At 40.4% G+C, this 20287-nt stretch overlaps 1 protein-coding gene across 3 annotated transcripts in view; it reads right to left on the bottom strand.

The window, feature by feature from the left end:
- The window catches only part of Oct-TyrR (Octopamine-Tyramine receptor), a 52355-nt gene extending 33547 nt beyond the window's left edge, over positions 1 to 18808 (bottom strand). Inside the window, exon 1 of one of the 3 annotated variants that reach the window (XM_018025536.2) lies at positions 18687 to 18808. The gene's annotated coding sequence lies outside the window, so the exon portion shown is untranslated. Of the gene's footprint in view, positions 1 to 17993; positions 18058 to 18686 lie in introns of those variants that run through there. The other 2 variants (XM_018025535.2, XM_026814005.1) reach the window with 2 other exon arrangements.
- Between the last annotated feature and the right edge of the window lie 1479 nt (positions 18809 to 20287).

Raw genomic sequence — 20287 nt, 5'->3', positions numbered from 1 at the left:
TCCTTTCAACACAACTGAATGCATTAATATCCCACTGTTCAATAGTTCAGTTCTTGTTAGGTACATTTATATTTTATTGCAATTCCAATACTGTTCGGAATTTTGTATCATAAAATTCAATGCGATTGGATGTACAAATATATTGAGGTGTACAAGTAGCCGAAAGTGTCAAAAATCTCGGTTTTCTGAACTGGTCGAAAACAAATTGGGTCGAATCGGGTGAGTCCCGAATGTATTTCAAGGGTCAAAAATCTCGGGATTTCTAAGAATTCCGAGGATCCGAACTAAATTTTAGAATTGGTTTTGTTTAGTATGATGACGAATTCTACCTTTTTATGACTATTATGAATTTCATAATATAAGTAATGAAAAATAGAAATACACATAACGTACGTAAACTCGAATTATAGGAAAGTTCCATTTTACACTATAATAATCATCAAGGAGAATAAATTAATGGTTTATAGATAAGAAATTCTCTGCCGTATTGGAGAAATTAGAGCGCGAATATTATAGAAGTAAACGGGCGACGAAAATCCCGCTTGACGGTTTTATACCAAGTCTCGGTTGACTCTCCTCTAATAGCTTGTTTAATTTACCGTGAATCCAGGAATAATAATGATTTCGCGTCTGTCGAAACGATACGTTCCAACGCATTCGAAAATACCTTTCTTATCTCGAAAATTCTCCTCCATTCGTCCGCTGTTTCATTTTATAAGGAACGAACGGTACACCAGCAAATTACCAATTTTTCAAATTTAGATCTACGCTATTTTAGATAACTGCCATTGTAGTGCTCTCTAAACTACAGTGTTCTCTAACAGCTTGAATGTACATCAACATTTCTGTTTATACGAGTTGTAGCTGCTCCATAAATTCATCCCGGGAATCTCGAATTGGCTCGTTGTTTACGTTCATACTAATTTGGTGAAAAAGAGTCCAATATAAAAAATGCTTTCATAAAGAATATAATTAATATAATAGTAGTTCCGAATATGTAATAATTCAAGTGAAGATTATCTAATAGTCTAACAAATGGACAGAAATTGAACACAGGAACAACTGTACGTTGCTTTCAATATTTTGTAGGATTCTATGTATATTGTACAATCTTTGGATCAACATTTAAACGAACGAATAAAAATCTGCAATGCAGTAACTAGATCTCACTATGCTATTATAGATTAACGTTACTTGCTACTTTAAGATCGACGCCTAATTTAGTACGACGCGACGCGGCGTGAGGTTCCCCATTTTTAATATGATTCCCAAAGGTGTGATTCAAAGCCACGCAGGAGGGCTGGCAGGTGTGTGTTTAAGCCGAGCAACATCGGTGGTGTTGCTGGCAAGCTTCCACTGGAAAATGAAATTCCCCGTCTGGAAGTTTGCCGATATTGAACGAATCGCTTCTAATGGGAGGCAGGGGAGGCAGGCGAAAACGAATATTGCCTGCTCTTCTTCGAGAAGTGTTCTTACGGTCAGCATTCGTTGAGGCGGATGATTCGAATAAAAATATTGACTGTCCAAGCAAGTGCGTGATTCTCGTACAAATAGATATACATATATATTCCATTGGAGAGATGATTTTAATTGGTTATATACAAGACTTTATCAATTCAATCTGCTGAGAATGAGAAACTCGTCTCCGAGTCTACAAATGAATCAAGCGGAAATTCGGGGTTCTATAATGGCACGGTGGTGCCGAGGGGAACGAGAAAAACTTCACGAAAATAAGAGCGGCGAAACGTCGCGGAAATAAGAACGGCGAAACGTCGCGTTCATTATTAACGCCTTAAAAACGAGCGGACGTGAAAACCAGCTAAGACGTCCATTTACAATTCCCCGGGATACGTTCCCGTTTCTCTAGCGTGAAAGCCTGGAGTCTCCGTATCTCGGACAGAGAAAAGAACGTGTCGAGAGGGAACAAAACTTTCCGGCCACGAACGGAGTTCAGTCGCGGGATTTCGTTAAAGAAGTTTGCACGCGAAAGCAGGAGCCACGTTGTCGTAGACGAATACCGGGATGTCTGTAAACAAAGAAACCAACCTGTCTCATTTGCGTACATGCGTCAAGTGGCCTCTCGACAACTATGATTTCACGAAAGAAACAGAATCGCGGTTTTCGCTCTGACAAGGATTGTATTGGGAGGTGATATCTCGAGTGTTCGTGTTAAAGAGATCCCTGATATCATGATTTTTGCTGAAAAATCCAACGTACATAGCGTGATAACTTGACTGTTCCAAAGAGACTCGTTAGAAACTTAATCAGATTAATAAAGAAACTATTATATCACTACGTAATTGAAAACAGGAAACACAGAGAGAGTGATAGAATTTCCCGATTATTATAGTCTGAGGATTATTGAAAAACCTTCTTTTGAACTTAAGCACCCTTCACCCAACCAGTGCGATATATGTATAAAATAACGTAAAATAATAAGCGTCTTTTGAAGACTACTTACTCTTAAAAAGATGAAAATGGATGGTGATCGATCTGACAGAGTAAATAAGACCCTGTTCGGTTGTTGAAGATAGATATTTGCGAAGAAGTAGATATATACCGTCTTAGTAGGGGCTAAACTCGACCGGTGTTTGCCATTCAAAGTAGTCCCCGAAGCGCGCAATCGTTCTTCCGCGTGGCTTCGCTACCCTCTCTCTCTCTCTCTCTCTCTCTCTCTTTCCCCTTTTCTCTGTATCTCCATTCTTCTCTCAATTCGTTCTTCAACCATATTTACTCGAAAAATCACGTACACACGGGATGCATCAGGTATCGAAGTATGCTGATACACTTTTGCAAAATTCCACAACCGAAAGCCCGACTGATACAGTGACAGTATGCATTCTCAAATATCCTCATTAAGAAATACGGAAGCGTTTCATATCGAGAAATTCGAAATACTCGATCAGTCATTCGCTGTAAATGTTTCCCTCTCTACATAATCTATATGTTGGCAGTTTTTATCAGCGGTTCTTAACTTTCTTTAATTACGAGCTTTGCTTTTACCGTATTGAAAAACATTTCCCCAGTTGTTTGAATTTCACATAGCTGCTTTAAGTAGCTAAACAATTAATAATCAAATGTCAAGTATGGAGATGTAGGTACAAGTTCCATGTTTGCCCCGACAATAAACTGAGTTAACTTTCCATCGATTTCCTATTGTGTACCCAGAGAGTTTCAATCGTTGAAAATGTAAATAGCAGACATGATTTATGGAAGAATCTGAACGAAAAGTACCCCGGATGGATTAATGGGAATCCTACGAAATCTCTCGGGACAAGTTCATCCAATAAAAAATTAGCACGAGGATAAATCTGTTCACCAATTGCTGACGCATGGAAACACGACTATCGGACGTCATAATTTCTGTTCGTTTCGTCCATCAGTGATTTCTGATGGTTCTAATTTCGTTCCGCAGCCTTTCCGCCTTACAAATATAATAGATAAGCGAGCGAACGAACGAAACAAAGAGAAGATCCTTTCGTTGATTCCTTGGCAGATCCTTTTCCCGTTTCGTTTGTCTGAGCTGTCGATGTTCGTGAACGAGAAATATGCCGCGAACCTGTCGATACAATTTCTCAGTCTACCGGCGTAATTTTTCGTTCGATCGAGCATGCAATGGAAAGAAAACAAGCCGTACTATCGACCATCTTCGTATATTTTCCAGTACTCGTCAAATAATTGATTTCATAGAACGTTATATGTTATATCATACCGACAATATTCAAAATTATCGTTACATGGATGTGATCGAAACTTTGATTAATCCTCTCAATACCAGCGGTCTGATTATTATAGTTGGCATTCACATAACGAACTATGGACACCAGAGCCGATTATATTCAGCATCAGCATAACGAAGTGCAGATGCATATAATTCTATCTGTAAAATGGAAACGTGCAGCGAAGCGTCCGATACAGAGAAAGCCTACTCTCGAACGCGTGTCTGATAAGAAAAGGGTTAACAAGATCATTTCCCTAATAAAATGTTGCTTTAAGACTTATTTTCCCGCAAATGAGATATTTATGAGGATTGAAATCTAGCAATATAGAAATGTGTAACTCGATTACAGAGCTTATCAGTGAAAAAGCCAGGCGCCTGGCCATAATTTTTGCTGCCGCTGTGCGTGTTTCCGAGTAACTCCATCTTCATCGTTTCGCCGTATAAACATATATCTTCTCGCATAGTTTATATTCATGGAATGAGGCAACGAAGTGTGTGGCAGCCTCCACAAAAGAAGCATCATTACCGCCGTTACGAAACCGGGTTCGGCATTTACGAGCCACCGGGGAGAATGAGAAATTACTTCACGAAAGGCAACAGGAAATATGTCTCGATAATGCAAAGCGCAATATTCTCCACGAGGAAGCAAACAGAAATTTAATTCCGCTGTTGAACGCACCTTTCGATTACGATTTATTGCCACCGTATGTTTTCGAGACGAGACCAAATCGTTGATACGTAAAGCTACATATATCGATAAGTCAAACACATTTAAAGAAACATAGCTTCTGTATAGTATACGAGAATAAATATTCTCTATGAAATTTTGCGACTTGGTAAATAAAAAACAAATCGTGAGTGCTCGAGGAACGCGAGCAACATCAAAGAGCACCGCTAACCAAATTGAACTTATTTCATCCTGTCCCGGTGAAATTTAAATTACCAGGATTGCAAGCTTGTGATTACATTCATCTAGCCTTCCGTCTTCTCTCATGGAAATTCCATCGTGTTAATATAAAATTTTAGGCGCGCTTCGACATACATACTTGGTTAATAAAACTATCGTTTTTATAGTGACATACACCGAGTCGAAACTCTCGAGCTAAGTATACATGTAATAACTGTCGAGGCTGACATTGACGATCCATTACTACTTGCGTCTGACAAATCCCTCACGCTGCGCAGCTTGACTACTTAATGTCCGATACATGTCTTGTTAACCTGGCTGCATATAATTGGGCGTAATTACTCGATTCCAGGGTTCAACGTCGCGTCGATGGACAATGACATGGCTCTTGAAAGACAGCTAACGATACTTGATTCATTTAACATAACAACGTCCGATACGTACATGTGACTAATATTTGTATTTTATTAGTCGTTTTTAATATTGGTTCAAGTGGTATTAAACTTCGTGATATTTCATATGGATGTGTACTACCCTCCTATGGCTATCTGAATTTGATGTCATAACAGTAGAATGTAGAACATGAACGATAAAGAAATTCTGGCCTTAAGGCCTGAGTGATTTAGTGTAAAACAGCCGCATGCCACAATACAAGAAACCAAGTTCTGTATTGATATCGTGACATCTAATAGCGCTATGAATGTTCGTAGCATTATCGGTCTCTACTTATCGTATGCTACGTCATGTCACTGATACGAGAGATCTGATAACAGATCCAGATGAAACCAGCATTCGATTGTCCTAAAAATGTATTTGCAATTGTTGTTGGCCTGCATGTTTCCAAAGTTCCGTTTGAAAATTTCCAGAACGATTGAATCATAAATTATCAATGATACATATTTGATCAACTTTTACTTGGCCTTGTAGGTCCTTTTGCGGATAGAATTACCATCGCGTTTTCCAAGCTCATGATATATTATCAACAATGCATAAAAGATGCAAGCAGATGCATAAAACATCTCACAGAACAATGATGACGCGATCGATAAGAAATCTAGCCATACAAATGGAAGGGACAACGTAGCAGAAGTTTAAGCAGCTTTGAATATAGCAAAAACGATAAAAAATCAGATTGGAATCCGTCATCCGGCAGCGATTTATGAATAGAATTCTGAAACTTTTCGATACCGGGTTCCTCGCGACTGAGCGAGGCGGAAGGAAACAGACACTCAAAGAGAATGACGAATGCACTCAGATCAATCTCTCGCATAGAATAAAATCTGTCATCGTGCACAAACGACAGACAGAGAAAGGGTTTGTAGAAAGCTCGTGTTCCGAAATCGAATCAACCGGAACGTCGCGTTCAAGTTAGAATTTTCTATTATATAATACAGGTATAACTATTGTATGTATATTCAAGAGTATATATCATATATAAGAGTATGTATCACGCTATACGCAAATCAGATATTTAATCCCACTTAACGGCGGGAGGTGCATCTAGCGTAAGGAATTGTATTCGATGCGCCGGTACAAAACGCGTGAATAAGAACCCCAGCATCGCGTTTCAATGTGAGAAATATATTACACCGTCATTCAACATCCGGCCCAAGTGGTGGAGCACGGTGTCCCTCTGAAAAATGGTTAAGCGAATGAACACAGCCAATACCTCTGAAAGCAAATCCCACTACGTACTTCTTTGGACATACGTGACCAATCTTTCCACGGGTTGACGAATGGAACGAGTGGATAAGAACTACTATCAGAAACAACATGCAAAAACAAGTTTCGGCAAATAATTATTGTAACTGGACAAGTTGAAATCACAGTCGAGGTGATTCTTCTTGAATTACTCGATACACAGAATTACCAAATGGTAAAATGAATTAGAAAAGCAAACATCATATGAGTATGTTTGTAAAAATTATTCTCTCTCTCAAGTCCTTTCATAAATATTTCGTTACTAATTCACATGATAGTTGAACTCGAGCAAAAGGTTGGAAAATTGCGAGGTTAGCTGGTTCGGAAAACGGATACAATCGGGAGCAAACTGCGAGAAGATTCTCGTTTCGACACAAGTTGTGTAGTTACACACGTGTTTCCAGTGTTATCACTTGTATGGAAAACGCGCTGGGCAACTTGAATCGTCGCTAAAGCTCTTCCTCTTTACCTTTATAGCCGCAGCAATAGAGCCGACTTCTTCTATTTTCTCTCTTATGTGACAATAAAACGGGACGCACTTTGGCGAATGAGCAACGCATCTTGTGAAAACGAGGATACACAATGTCAGAAAATTAATCAAACTTCTTGATTAATTGAGATGAAGGAAGAGCGAAATTAAAAGAAATGTTCAAATAAACTACTCGGGACGATTCTTTCTTATTGCTGTGATGTAGCCTTGATCTAATACACCTTTGATACAAAAGAAATTCAGGGAACTCTAACTTAGTGGTGAACAAGTTTCTATACCGCAAATTAAACTCAGGCAATAATGTTGCAGAGTAACTTCCCAACCCCTTGTACTTTAAACATCATTACGCGCAAATTCAATTTAATTTGCAACAAAAGGTGTGCTTCCTCAGTCGATAAAGGAGAATTGGATGGTGGATAGGATAAAGCAAAAAGAAGGACTGTACGCGTTTTGGGAATTCGCGTTTAAACGCGACATGGCGCGGCGCGAGGCCGCCTACTCGACGGAACTTGGCGTTTATCACCGTTTCACCGAGACGAGCGGAATAATTAATTTCCGTGCCATTAATTTACCAAAGTATCCTTGTAATCTCACGCGCACGCGAGCTATTTCGTATTCCATAATTTTGCGCCGGAAAGTATTTCATAATGGCGAGGTACGGCCGCGAGTCCGTAAGCCCATTGCGAGGGAAAATTATGTTCGCATGAAAAAAAATGGTAACAATATTGCAGAATTTGTGTACGAAGTGATAGAAATGAAGAGAGTGACTGCAGTAGTTTGTGATACGTACAGATTCAATTATAGAAATATTTCCTTTTATATCGTGGTTAATGAATTATGTAATATGCCAGGTGCAGTATGTATAAGTCTATGCCCAGTTTATCAGGAATTTAATTAGGACGCACGCTTCTTGATTTTTTGTTTTGATTTTCAATATTATTTAAAAAGTTAATTAACTGTTTGAAGTAGGAAAATTTTTTTAATTTATGAATTTTAAAATGAATGTTTTGCCTATACAGTACATATGTATATAGTTGATTTCGTCCAAAACCAATAATTGGAACCTTTATTTATATAATTGGAACAATAATAGGAACAATAACCACAAATTATTAATTAATTAAAGTAATGGTATTGAATCATATTGACTAACTGAAATTATTAAAATAACTGGGAAACCGAAAACAAATAAGAGACGCTTAAATGTCGAAACATTTGACGATTCTATAAACGATGCCCCAACTAAAAGTGAGAATCTCAAAAGGATTCGTGCCGCGTATTCCTATTTTCAACGTTCTCTAATTACATAAAAGCCCTTTGGCTATGGTCGACAACACGGCGAGCAGCCAACGGCGATGTCTTCGGACTCTGGGCTTAAGTTCAAAGAGTCGATTTACAAACAACCATCGTTGGCAGGGTTAGACGCGATTTAACTTTGACCCGCGAGGTGTAATGGAAAGAGAAGAGGAGAAGCTTGTCGTCACGCCGCGTCCGTGCCATTTTCGAGGAGCTTCAAAAAGAATGAGAATACAGACATTTTGGTACATCGAATGAGTTTCAAAGTCGATCCTTTCCTCATTTCTGAATAAGAATGTCCTCATTTCTGAAACGAACTATACATACAAATACCTTCATTTATAACTCTGAATTCTGTTTTGGGTATTTAAACGAAACTTTTGTGAAAGTTCGTATTTGCTACGTCAATCGGTAGTGTAATGACAATAAAGAGGCGTATTACATAATACACACATAAGTATTTTATCTATTGTTCTGCTATAGGGATGAAAGTGCTTAATTATAATTAAAAACAGGAGCTGGAGATTCACTCATATGTGACATCTATACATGTATATGTACACAGCGATCAGTGATTCAGATTGCAGTTGACATAAGTCCGGTGTTGCATCAGTTTTAGAGACAAACACGAGAGAGAAGATCAGCTAGTTGGGGACTATTTCAGGGGTAACTTGCTACGTGTTTTGGGAACCGCGAAACTCCACGACTAATGGGTCAATTTATACGTGAAATTGACATAGGCGTATAAACGTAGAGTCCGGTGCACAAGTTAACCCACGTGACACTGTTTAGGTCTATTTGACTCAAAATCGAACTTCATAACTCGCCCGATAATTTACACGAAATTATTCGAAACAATTTTAACCGAGTTTAACGAAATTATTATAACAGCATTCAAAGGTTGTACAATGGGGGCATACGTTCCATGGGCTAATCGGATTAAAGCCACGAGTTATCGTAGGTATGCATCGACTAACTTCGATATTTAAGTTAACGGGATAGAATAACGTTATCGAGGATTCTGTCCCGAAATTCCAGCTCGCGATTATTAATCTCACGAACGAATCTGCTAAGAAACTAACGAACCCACAAGTACGTCGCGACTCCAGGAAGCTCGCGCTGTGTGAAGCGGATCAACCGCGATGTAGGCGACGAGTTAACTGTGGCGGACAGCCAAGCGATACAATGCGGAACAGCCGTGATACTGAGCAAACTTTCGCCGGTAAATTAATGTTTCCTTAACGTACGTAAGGTAAACTACGTCTGCCCGCTAGCAGATAAGCGTAGCGAACCGTGCTGCTAAGATCAACTTTTATTTACGCGTAGCTTGACTACATATGCATGTACATATAGTGCGAAGTACGCACAGGTATTTCAATGCATGTATACTCCACGATATTACCGTTCTATTTAAACTTTCGAATCTTTGTTCATATTTTATTCGAGAATCCTTTGTCACAAACAATTAGTCATAGAATTAACAAATCGTAAATAAGAGATTATTTTACTGACAAATATTTGCAGCTAAAGGATTATAAAAGGTAGGTAGTTAAGAACAGGTATCAATATGTACGTAATTTTTTGTTGGTTTGGGTTTTCGCATCAAAGCCATCATTTGCGTTTTGAGGATACAGCTTGCACCTATACTGGAACGAGCCCACGCTATTTACGCACGGGTTATGATAATGCGACGGAAAATTGGCCGCATGAATATCGCGTAAAGATGGGAGAAGCGGTGGAAAAATCGATGTTGGAAGGAAGGTTGTGAGGACCAAAAATGTTGCGGAGACACACTCGATTTGTCGCTATCATCTTTCTCACATAAACGAGAGCGAGAAGGAAAACCGTGGGAAATGTCATGCTCAATCCTCCCATTATTGACGCAAAAGCCGTTCTTAATCGCGAATTTAAACTTGTAGAGGAGAGGCTGGGGGAGGGGGAGCCGCTCGGGATGCCCGGATACCAATCATGTTACATTTCCGTAGGTAAGTGCATAATCGGTTGGAAATGAATTGCGATATTCAATTCTGTATCGAGATATTGAATCCCTCAGATATGTCCAAAGTATACTTTGCCGGTGGATACGATAATGGAAGAAATCGATCGCTGCGATACACTTCCCAAGTACCCATATTCGATGAGATTGAAAACAGTTGGCGTACATACGGTATATGTCTTCCCTTGCTTTTAAAATTTAATCTACTTTTCGCTAACATAATATGCATTTATTTCATACATGTCATGAAACTATTGACTCTTTCATAGAAAAAAATTATATTATTTCACATAATTATTTCGATCTTGCAAAGAATGATTATGCACGTATTCTTTAAACATCTATAGTGCCGAAACGATTGAATGATAGGGAGGAAGTGGGCTGAAAAACCGCGTCTGCGAGATGAGATCAAAGGAAAGAAATAAGAAAAAGAAGACCTGCGGGTACAATGACACATCCGTCGCAACGCATAAGATTTTTCACGCACCGTATGATCACAATAGACGACTATTCGCTTTCTCAGCCAATCGAGCGACTCAGGGATAACGTATGTTGCAATAAAACTATGAAACATATGCTCGTAACTCTGGATTGCATAAATTTTACTTACGCAAGATTCCCTGTGCACATCACTTTAAACTGGGATTGATCAAAGTCTTGTGCAAAGTAGGATGTATATACTTCTATTTATCAGTATAAAACGGTTGCACTTAATAATACGAAAATTTCCTCGGAAGTAAAAACTTAATTGTCCTGATTCACACGAGTGTGTGATCTGAAACGTGTGTACCAGTGAAAGGATCAATGAAAGAAGTAGCGAGAAAATTAGTTTGGATAATGAAAAAAGAAAAAAACAGGAGAAAAGAGAGGAACAATCGAAGTTATCGAGAGGGTCACACGCAGCACACGTTTTGATTAAAAGAAACCACATGTCGAGCGTGACTGGACGGTTTCATTGCGCAGTTCAAACCGCAGTTCTTTGCACTCTAATTAGTCATTTCACATACGTTTTCATCATGCCCGATTGAAACTTAAAAGCTGTTGGATTATCGTTGTGAACACGAACCGGAAAATCTCGCAATCGCGTCGTGTTTACGGTTTTCTCACAGGAAAAAGTGAACAATAAGATAATAAAGATAAAAGAAGAGGACAACGTTTGATCAACATCGTGCTAACGATTTATCAATGTCGAATCCCGTTAGTCACGGAATTAAAAATCTGAAACCGTATAATTCTATCTTAAAAGCTTCAAGATTCGCTTAATAAATGAAAAGAATAAATGTCCGCTTGTTTCTTTTACCGTGAAATTGTTTACACTTGCGAAGAAACGCTACTGTGCAAAGAATATAATTTCAGCTGTTCGTAATTACGTTGCGCGCAACACAATTTAAGATGCGGAAGTTGCGGTAACCGTCAACAGTTCATCCGAGAAAGCCTCTTGTATTAAGCCATATTAAAGGATTAAAAAATTCGTCAGACGCACGTTTAATTCATAAAAAGCAGAATAAAGGGAGAAACTCGCCACGTCGCGTCGAGCTAGACCCTTCCTTCTCTTTTCCTTTTCTTTATCAAGGAAATGAATTTCCACGAAAAGATGAATGGCAAATCGTCGCTGCAAAAGATTAAAGCGTCACGTCACGCTCTTTCGTTTTGGGAAAACGTACAATTCTCTTCCCTTGACCATATAATCACGCATTTCACTTTTACAGCTTGTCCAAAGAGTACAGAGTTAGTAGGCGTGAGCTCACTATTACCTTGATAATTATCTGCCATTACGCGAAATTTATGCGACCGCTTGTTGAATTTAGGAGGGAGACAGAGAGAGAGAAAGAGAACGTTACCTCGACCGCCATTTGCATATCCGGTACCGCGACTGATCGGAAAAAATATACGTGACTCTCATAGAGACGGAGGCTATTAATCTGTTCTTTATAAAGACAGATGCGATATCGGAACCGACGTGGCAGGACGATGTAGTTTGGAAAAAGAGATTCGAGATGCAAATCTCCCTCATCGTGCCTGGAAGTCGGAAATTGTAGGACACGGTCTTTTTCATTTGTGATCAGACAAAATGTCAGGACTTCATCGATACGTCGAAAGTTTGGTAAATCAGTGACATTTCTTTTATCTCTGACCTCTACAAGGACGAAGATTGCGAGGAGCTATTACTTAAGAATCGATAGGTTGCTATCGGACGCTGTATAAGAGTGTTATTAATCCTAGTCCCTTTCCTCCACGAATATTATTTATCTATCAAAGAGCATAAAATCTACAAAAGAATGGTATTATGATACAATTTTTTTTTGTACAAGTTCGTACGATTAAAAGGGAAACAATTACTTACAAGCCTGACAATGAGTGCAATTATTGCCATTATATAACAGTGAGCAGATGCAATTTGAAAGCACAATTGTACTCTAGAACCGACATAATAACTTCCTTGTTAATCTCCCTGGTTATTCCTTCATGGTTATTTCATCTCCTCTTTGGTTAAATCAACTTCTTGACAAGCCAAATAATAAAGCGGTTTCGAAAGCGAGTTAAACAGAAAATTGGTTCAGCACAACGCTCTGAGATAAATGTTCCGGTAAAACCGGGAGAAGAAAGGTAAAGAAGACGCGAGTAGGACGATAGTACGAATGAATGAAGAGGCGTTTCATTCACGGGGTAAATATTTACAACCAGCTCCCGCCGTAATGACGAAAAAAAGATTAATTTCGATTCTCTTGAGCTTCGATAACTTGGTACACGGAAAGAGTATGGGAGCGTTTCTTACTGGAATACGTAACGATTTCACGTTGCCCGTACACATATGTTTATTTTGCACTATTTGCAAACGCGCAGTTATCCCAGGCGAGTATTAGGAGGCGGAGAATAACGAGGGGGAGGGAATTGAATGAAAATCAATGGTACAGAAGTGGTTTGCGCTCAAGTACAATCGACGACGTCTAACAGCGTGGCCGATGAGACACTCGAGTTGCCACTTACCTTAGTAAAAGCTATTTTAACTGATGCAAAACACCGACACTATTTACGTCTTTACGTTCCCCGGGAACATTTAACAGAGCGCGAGTTATTACGTAAATAAGGGCGGATAACCGAGGCAACTTTTAAAGAGAGCCTTCACATTAATTGATAAAAAATTTATATTCACTCGCGATTAAATTTGAGTTTATACCGACGCGCTTTGCTTCTTTTTCTCTCGTTCTCTTTAGCCGTGGAGCGAGAAACGGGAGCTTTTCATTTAATAACTAAATCTCTCAACACCATTTATGCAAGCAGAGAAAACACGCCTTTGCAGGAGCATAGGGAGCATATAAATGGTCACCTGTAGAAAATTTTTATATCCCCGCCTGTCTAAGCTTCACCCGTTTAAATTTTCAAACTTAAAATAAATACTCAAATGGCAAGAATAAAAATTAGTAAGAATGATGGTAATTATGACAATTTGCCTATAGTTTGCACTCTTTCTGCTTTTCATATACGTATATACATATGTATTATCGCTATGCAGAAGATAAATTTATACTAGACGGAGCATGATCTTTTTGATTATATCAAAGGATGGGATTTTATTTGACATTAGGAATGATGAGCTATATGTATAAATAAATGAAGTATGAACAGCTATCAAAAGCCGTGATAAAGAAGAATGGCGACGATACGCCAAGAGACGAGACTTTCTTGTTCCTACTATCTCTTTCTGTTTTTATTATCGTGTACTACATGTGCTTATGGTTAAATCAATTGAATTTATAAAATTATCAACCACCTAAAAATATTATCGATACACAATTATGTTCTGATAGATAAAAGTTATCTTTATTGTTTCTGGTTTACGCTGTTCAACTTCAGAACATCACATGCACGCATCATATACCTAGACAGAGAAAACACTTCTCATACAATTTCTTCTCTGTCGGCGCCCACCACCTTTATTCACACGCCAGTTGTTTATATAGTTCAATGCTCATGAGACATTCAAAGATTTATAATGACTTTTAAATGCGTAAAAGAAGAGGTTGAAGAAAACGATTTCTGTAGCAAACTTTTTTTCTGCTCGTGTATGCAACGTCGCATCGCGTCATGGCATACGGCCGAATTGAAACAGTGCGAAGCAGAGTTTTCAATTTTGCCTCTCAACCGTGTGACGTGTCCCATCTCCGCATAACTGTCCGCAGATAACAGAAACGAAAATGAGAATTCACGGCGAATTACTAGTACATAATATCGATCGGGCAAGATGAGACTTCATCTCACGGTCTCTCTTTCGGCCTCTTTTTTCCTCTCGTTCCCTCTAAAGCGGTTTTCCATGGTGACAACACGGGGCCATTTTTAAAGAATCGGCGCGGCAAGAGCGATATTTACGCGTCGTCCGGCGACTGCTCCTACACGATCGGTTATTTATAAAGCTATTCACGATAATCAATAACCTATGCCGTCCTCCCCGGCCTCTCCTTTCTCTGTGTGCGACGAAAATTCACTAACACCTCGGAACACTTGTGCAAAACCTCCTCTTCGTCGGTCGTGGGAAAGGGTGAGGCTCGTGAAAACAGAGCGAATATTTATCAAGGACTGACAACGCGCTTCGAAACGCCCCACGAATTCGTGCCGAACGTGCACGTATTGAAAATTTCACAATTACTTTCTGCGAAATAGAATCGCGTCGTTCGTTTGGAATCGTGTCTAGGGAAAATGTTTATTAAACAACTCCAAGGATTCCCGAGGGTTGAACAGTGATTTAAAGGTGATGCACTGATTGCGAACACCATGAACCCATTTAACGCGGGTGATGCAATCAACGTAACCGGTTTATATGCTTACGATCTAATGTTTATATAAAAATTATTCTCGCATCGCTATATTTTCGAAAAGCAACTGAAGAAGTATGTAATCTCCATGAAACATACTTTAAATTCAATTTTTTTGAAAGTACATTTGTTTATTACGTCATCATAACAATATTCACGTGTAAAGTTACTTTTGATGAAATTTCTATCGGATTTAAATTTTACTTTGAACCATATCTATTAGAAACCAAACAAACGAGAATGAAATCGTGCGTTTGAACATCCGTCGCGGACAATGGTAGATACACATTGTATGTACACATAGGTAGCTACTTTCGATAAGACTCGTGCGATCGCGAAATACGGAGAACGAATAGGGGCGCGAAATATCGGAGGAAAAGTTTCGTATCGGTTGAAAACTATACATCCCTCCTCCGGTCCTCGCATCGCTAACGAAGCGACGAATGCGATTCGAAAGTGACGAAGTTTGTTTGATCACGAGGGCAGCGAATGCAAGTTTCTGACTCACTCGCTCGTAACCGACCTAAAATTATGAATCTCGTCCTTTTTGTATCACTAATCCGTTCGCGATGCATATAAAAGCCGCGAACAAGAATGATACACAAGAATAACTGCAACCCTAACGAGACAAGACGAGCGTTATTTCCTGTCAGCGAAAAATATTCCAGTTCGTAACAATCATATACACAGTTATCTGCACTATACGTATGTACGTACATGCTTACCGTGTCGCGTCCGAGATACCCAAGCGCGCGTGTATATATCACTGGCAAAGCGTAACGAAGCGAAAAAGGAACACGACAAGATGTTGGTTTTTTCTTTTTTCCTCCTTGTCCACCTCCCACTGTCTCATCTCACCCCTACGGTTTTTCTTCTATATGTATGTCGTGCTTATTCCTCTTTTTTATTCTCTCCCCGACGCGACGTGTTTGTTTTTCATTTCACCCCTGTAGCCCATTTGTCGCCATGAAAGGATCGCGACTACCCAGTATAATGACCGCCCGACAATGGAATTTGATGGTTTGACGCTTAAATGGTATAGGTATGTATGTACGTATAATTCGTAGACCGAGTTTACGACTGGGAATGTTCGCCTGAAGTTCCATAAAGAGGAGACAAGAACTCAGACTCGGGAACGTATCAAACCGGGAGGATCCACGTCTCGCGCACCTTTTCCACTGCTCGCTCCTTTGCGTCATTTTCCTTTTATGACGCCCTTTTATATTTCGTTCTGACGTTACATTACTCGTTCCCAGGACAGGTAGCAGCCGGTGGTAGCGTAGCATTTATTTTTCTATTGTACTGCGTTACTTCAGCACTATCTCACCCCCTTTCCTCCCTCTATTTTCTATTTTTCCGCTAGCAGGTCCGTTTACATCGGAACAGTATTTTATCGCATCGATACGACGTGAATATGGACCGACTTCTCGGAGGAGTATATATGTATAAGGAGTGTATTATGTACGTTACGTATCAGAGTCTCGCAGAATTAAATCGTGCTACGAGATCTCCACGATTTTCTCAACACTTCATGAAATCATGAGGATACCACAGTTTCGTGATTTAATCATCAACTACGCAAAAGTTCGTTTAAAATGCTATTTTCTTCCTCAAGACATTTATAATTGTAGAGTAGAGAACAAGTTTAGGTAAAGTTACGTAGCCAATCGAACGAGGGAATCAGAAGACCGCGATTCAATCGAAGAAAACCAATACCTGTAACTGATCGGTGAAATACTTCAACTTTTCAACGAGTTCTGTTTCGTTCGTTTTTTATTAATTTAACTTCTCAGCGTACGAACGAAAGGCGTCGAACGCAAATGCAAACGCAAACCTTTGCGAAGAGGGAGGAATGAAGAAATAAAAATTTCTATCCATTTTCAAAATAGTTATGCTCGTATGCGTTCACGTATGTGTTTTTAAGAATCAACTGTTTTGGTTGAGAAAACCTCTCGCGCTGTTAGGTGGTTCGTTAATTAACGCGATTCCTTTTAAAACGCGCGTGGCCGTACCGTTCCGAGATCTTTAAACCGCGAGGAAAATCGGTCCCCATTGATAAGGAAACGAGGTAACCCGCATCTGTTCGAGCAAGCGACACCTCTATCAAAAGCATCATCCCCCTTCTGAATCCGCTGGAAATCCGCTGTACAATCATGTCGCGCTTCTTTGATCCTCGACGCGCAGCCGGTGAAAGCGAACGAATACAAAACGTAGGTTTTAATCATTTCGTGTGTATGTACCTCTTCCCCGCGTATGTATCTACGTACACAAAACGCCCCTAACGAGACGAGGTAAGCAGAGACCGCAAACTGCCTAAGGACCTACTTCATACCCTCGACCGAGAAGTATATTTCTTGCACTCTCACGATGTTCGGTGACATCGTGAAAGTCCTCCAGAAACAATTAACACTTACGGCAGAAACGTAGCATACGTGAACCAACGAAATTTCAATCCTCTCTTCTTTCCTGTCCGTCTACTGTTCTCCATGCTGATTCTCCATGATGAATTAAACTAATTCCCCTCCCCTCCATCCCCCCTCAATTCGTACATCGCAATTAAGTGTATGCATTTGCTATCAGGTGCGTGAAAAACAAGCTCGTCGATGTAAGAAAAGAAATTTATGTTATTCCGCGGGAACTCAGTAAGACAACTAGCTCACGCGATTGAGAGAACTAATAGGTATTGCTAAAATTTCGTTTACAACTCATGCAAATGAAATGTAAACGCGTGATTCGAAGTTGGATCGAACATCATTGCTTGCAAGGATTAAAGTTCATGTTCTGAGCCAGCGGTGATTATCGAAACGCTTCGAGATATGCTCCAGAGAGAGGTGACGGAATTGCATTACGATAGGTCGAAAGTCGAGGAAGAATGGTACAAAAGAACCGTGGCCACTTCTCTTGGAAAAAGGAGGACACCGACTGCAAACGCATCTGGGCTTCTACGATAATAATTTCCACCCTCGAATGAGATCCGTCGTTCTTCCTATTCTTTTCTTTTTTATAATCAATCGATAGCCGATCGATGATTTGTTGGTTTGACAAGTAGTTCCACGGAATACTATACGTACGTACGGAGCGGTGGTTTAAGTTTCGAACTTCGCCAAAGAAGTGTTCCGCCTTCATCGAGGTACAGTGCGATCGACGTATGAGTTCGTCTATTCTAGCACAAACGATACCAAGCAACAACAAGTTTCACCAAGAAACTTCTTTCTGAAGCCGCACCAAAAACCACATATTAAAATCATAACAGCGGGCATAACGGAACGAAGACGAAAAAACGAAAAAGCATGTCTTTTACACTTACGACCACAATGATCAAACAGTGTTTTCGTTCCGAATGGGCACACAGAAGAACAATATCACAACAAAAAGCGCAACAAAGTATCGAAGACGAAGAAATGGAAACAAGAAAATATCTTGTAGGCACGATGACCGATGAGCGCTTTCGATTCGAAAACGAGCACACGAAACCGCACAAATTATTAACAAGCGATCCCGATATCGCTTCCAGTTTGGATTCCGGTATCCACGAAGGTACAGATTCATCTCGCTCCTGTGGGACCGCGATCTATGTATCTTAACCGATAGGCGGACACGTTTCGCTCGAGGAGCACACAAGTGGACGAAGCGTAATGAACGCGAACAGTTTGTAGCTGAAGGAAGAGCGAGAACGCCGGGACCAACGAGTGACGATTGGTGAATGCGAGTAAGAATCAATTCGTAACGAATGTACCACGGATATGATAATGAATCTCGCGTACCTGAGATCGGTTGATCGGTGGTGCAGGGCGCGGCGGCATGGTCCCGTCGCAACAAAGCGCCGTTCGACGAGCACTGAGCAGCTATTCTGCGCCAACAGGGTTGCGTCGACGTCGAAAAGACGTGAACGGTTGCCTCCCTCCTCCCTCCAACCCTTCTCGTTCCCATCCTCCTCCCTCCTCCCACCATTCCATACTACCGACGCCGCTCTTCAAGGTACTCTCACACGTATCACCGTCCCTTTCCTCCCGTTTCTATCTTACTCGCACCGCTACCCCGACCTGAATTTGTTCGCACTCTTTCCCGCTCTTGCTCGTTGTCCCTACATTCGACTCGGTGTGTTACCTCCTCGAGGCGAGCACCACCACATCGACGTGGCACATGCGCGGACTTTACCCTCCCCTGTCCGACAAAACTCACCCCTTCGCAGAGCTGCCAGAATTGAGAAAAACGGACGGTGGGAAAAAGGAAGAGACCACCGGGGAGAGAAAAGAGAGAAGAAATCCGGAGGGCGGTGTTTTCTGAAAAACGTATGTTCCCTTTCCCTCTGTCCTATTGCTACCCCTATCTTCACTTCTTAATATCTATCCATCTTCTTCGTTTATCTTCTACGTCGATGTATTTCTGCTTTCTCATCTTCTTCCTTTTACCTTTTCTAGTTATATCCTTTCTCACATCTCGTCGCGTTTTCTTATTATCCCTCTTGCCTAATCTTACCTCGGTCTCCAGCAATTCTCGTCATTTCACTTTTCGTTCGACATTGTCCGCCTCTTCTCCCGCGCGGGTGTTTTTTATCCTTTTGTGTCACGCTCTCTCGTCAAACCGGCGCGACGTCCCTCTGAAACGCGCGGTTAAATCGCCCTCCCTCATCTCTTACTATCTCTCTCGCTACCCCTTCAACTTTAATTCGATGAATCTTCTGTTTACTTGTGCTTCTGGTTCCGGCAGAGATTTCCGCTGGCTTTTGTTGCTTACCGGTCGGTCGCCAAGATCAGAATACGCGACGATCCGTCGCAGTTTTACTGCTCCCATTTTCTCGCTTCTACTATTCTTTTCTTCCTTCTTTCTTTTTCCAGCATCCCTGTGCACCCTGGCTTCCTTTGCAATCCTCACCCCGAGTAGCTACGGTTATACGTGCACGCTGCCACTGGTTATGAAATGTAACTTTTAGCGTGGCTTTCTCCGGCGATACACTCGATGGAGAGCTTAAATAACGGGGAAGGTTTTACTTGGGCAACGATCACGTTTAGGTTTTAGTGCCGGGAAACGTTTCGTTTCGGGTTTCGGTCGCTTTCGTCGAACCACGACCAATACGTGATACAGAACGCAATAAAAGCAACGCTCAAACTAGGGGCGATATAATTCTACTCTCTTCACTGTATCCATATTCCATCCCTTTAACTAAACTATATTTATTCTATCTGATGCAAATCCCACGCTCCCTTTGGTTCTATGATTCAAATTTGTCTGCTACATTCGTAGATCCTTTTTGTAATTGCAAAAGTGATAAACAAACATTTTACAGATATAATGTTTATTATTTTATCATCGACCATATTTAGTTAAATAAATACCACTACCGTAAAAAGTCAAGCGAAACATT

Source organism: Ceratina calcarata, unplaced genomic scaffold, assembly GCF_001652005.2.
Source record: "Ceratina calcarata isolate Rehan_Ccalc_2016 unplaced genomic scaffold, ASM165200v1 scaffold358.2, whole genome shotgun sequence".
NCBI classification, from domain to species: domain Eukaryota; kingdom Metazoa; phylum Arthropoda; class Insecta; order Hymenoptera; family Apidae; genus Ceratina; species Ceratina calcarata.
The sequence above is the reverse complement of the archived record's forward strand: the minus strand, read 5'-3'. Positions and strand labels throughout refer to the sequence as shown.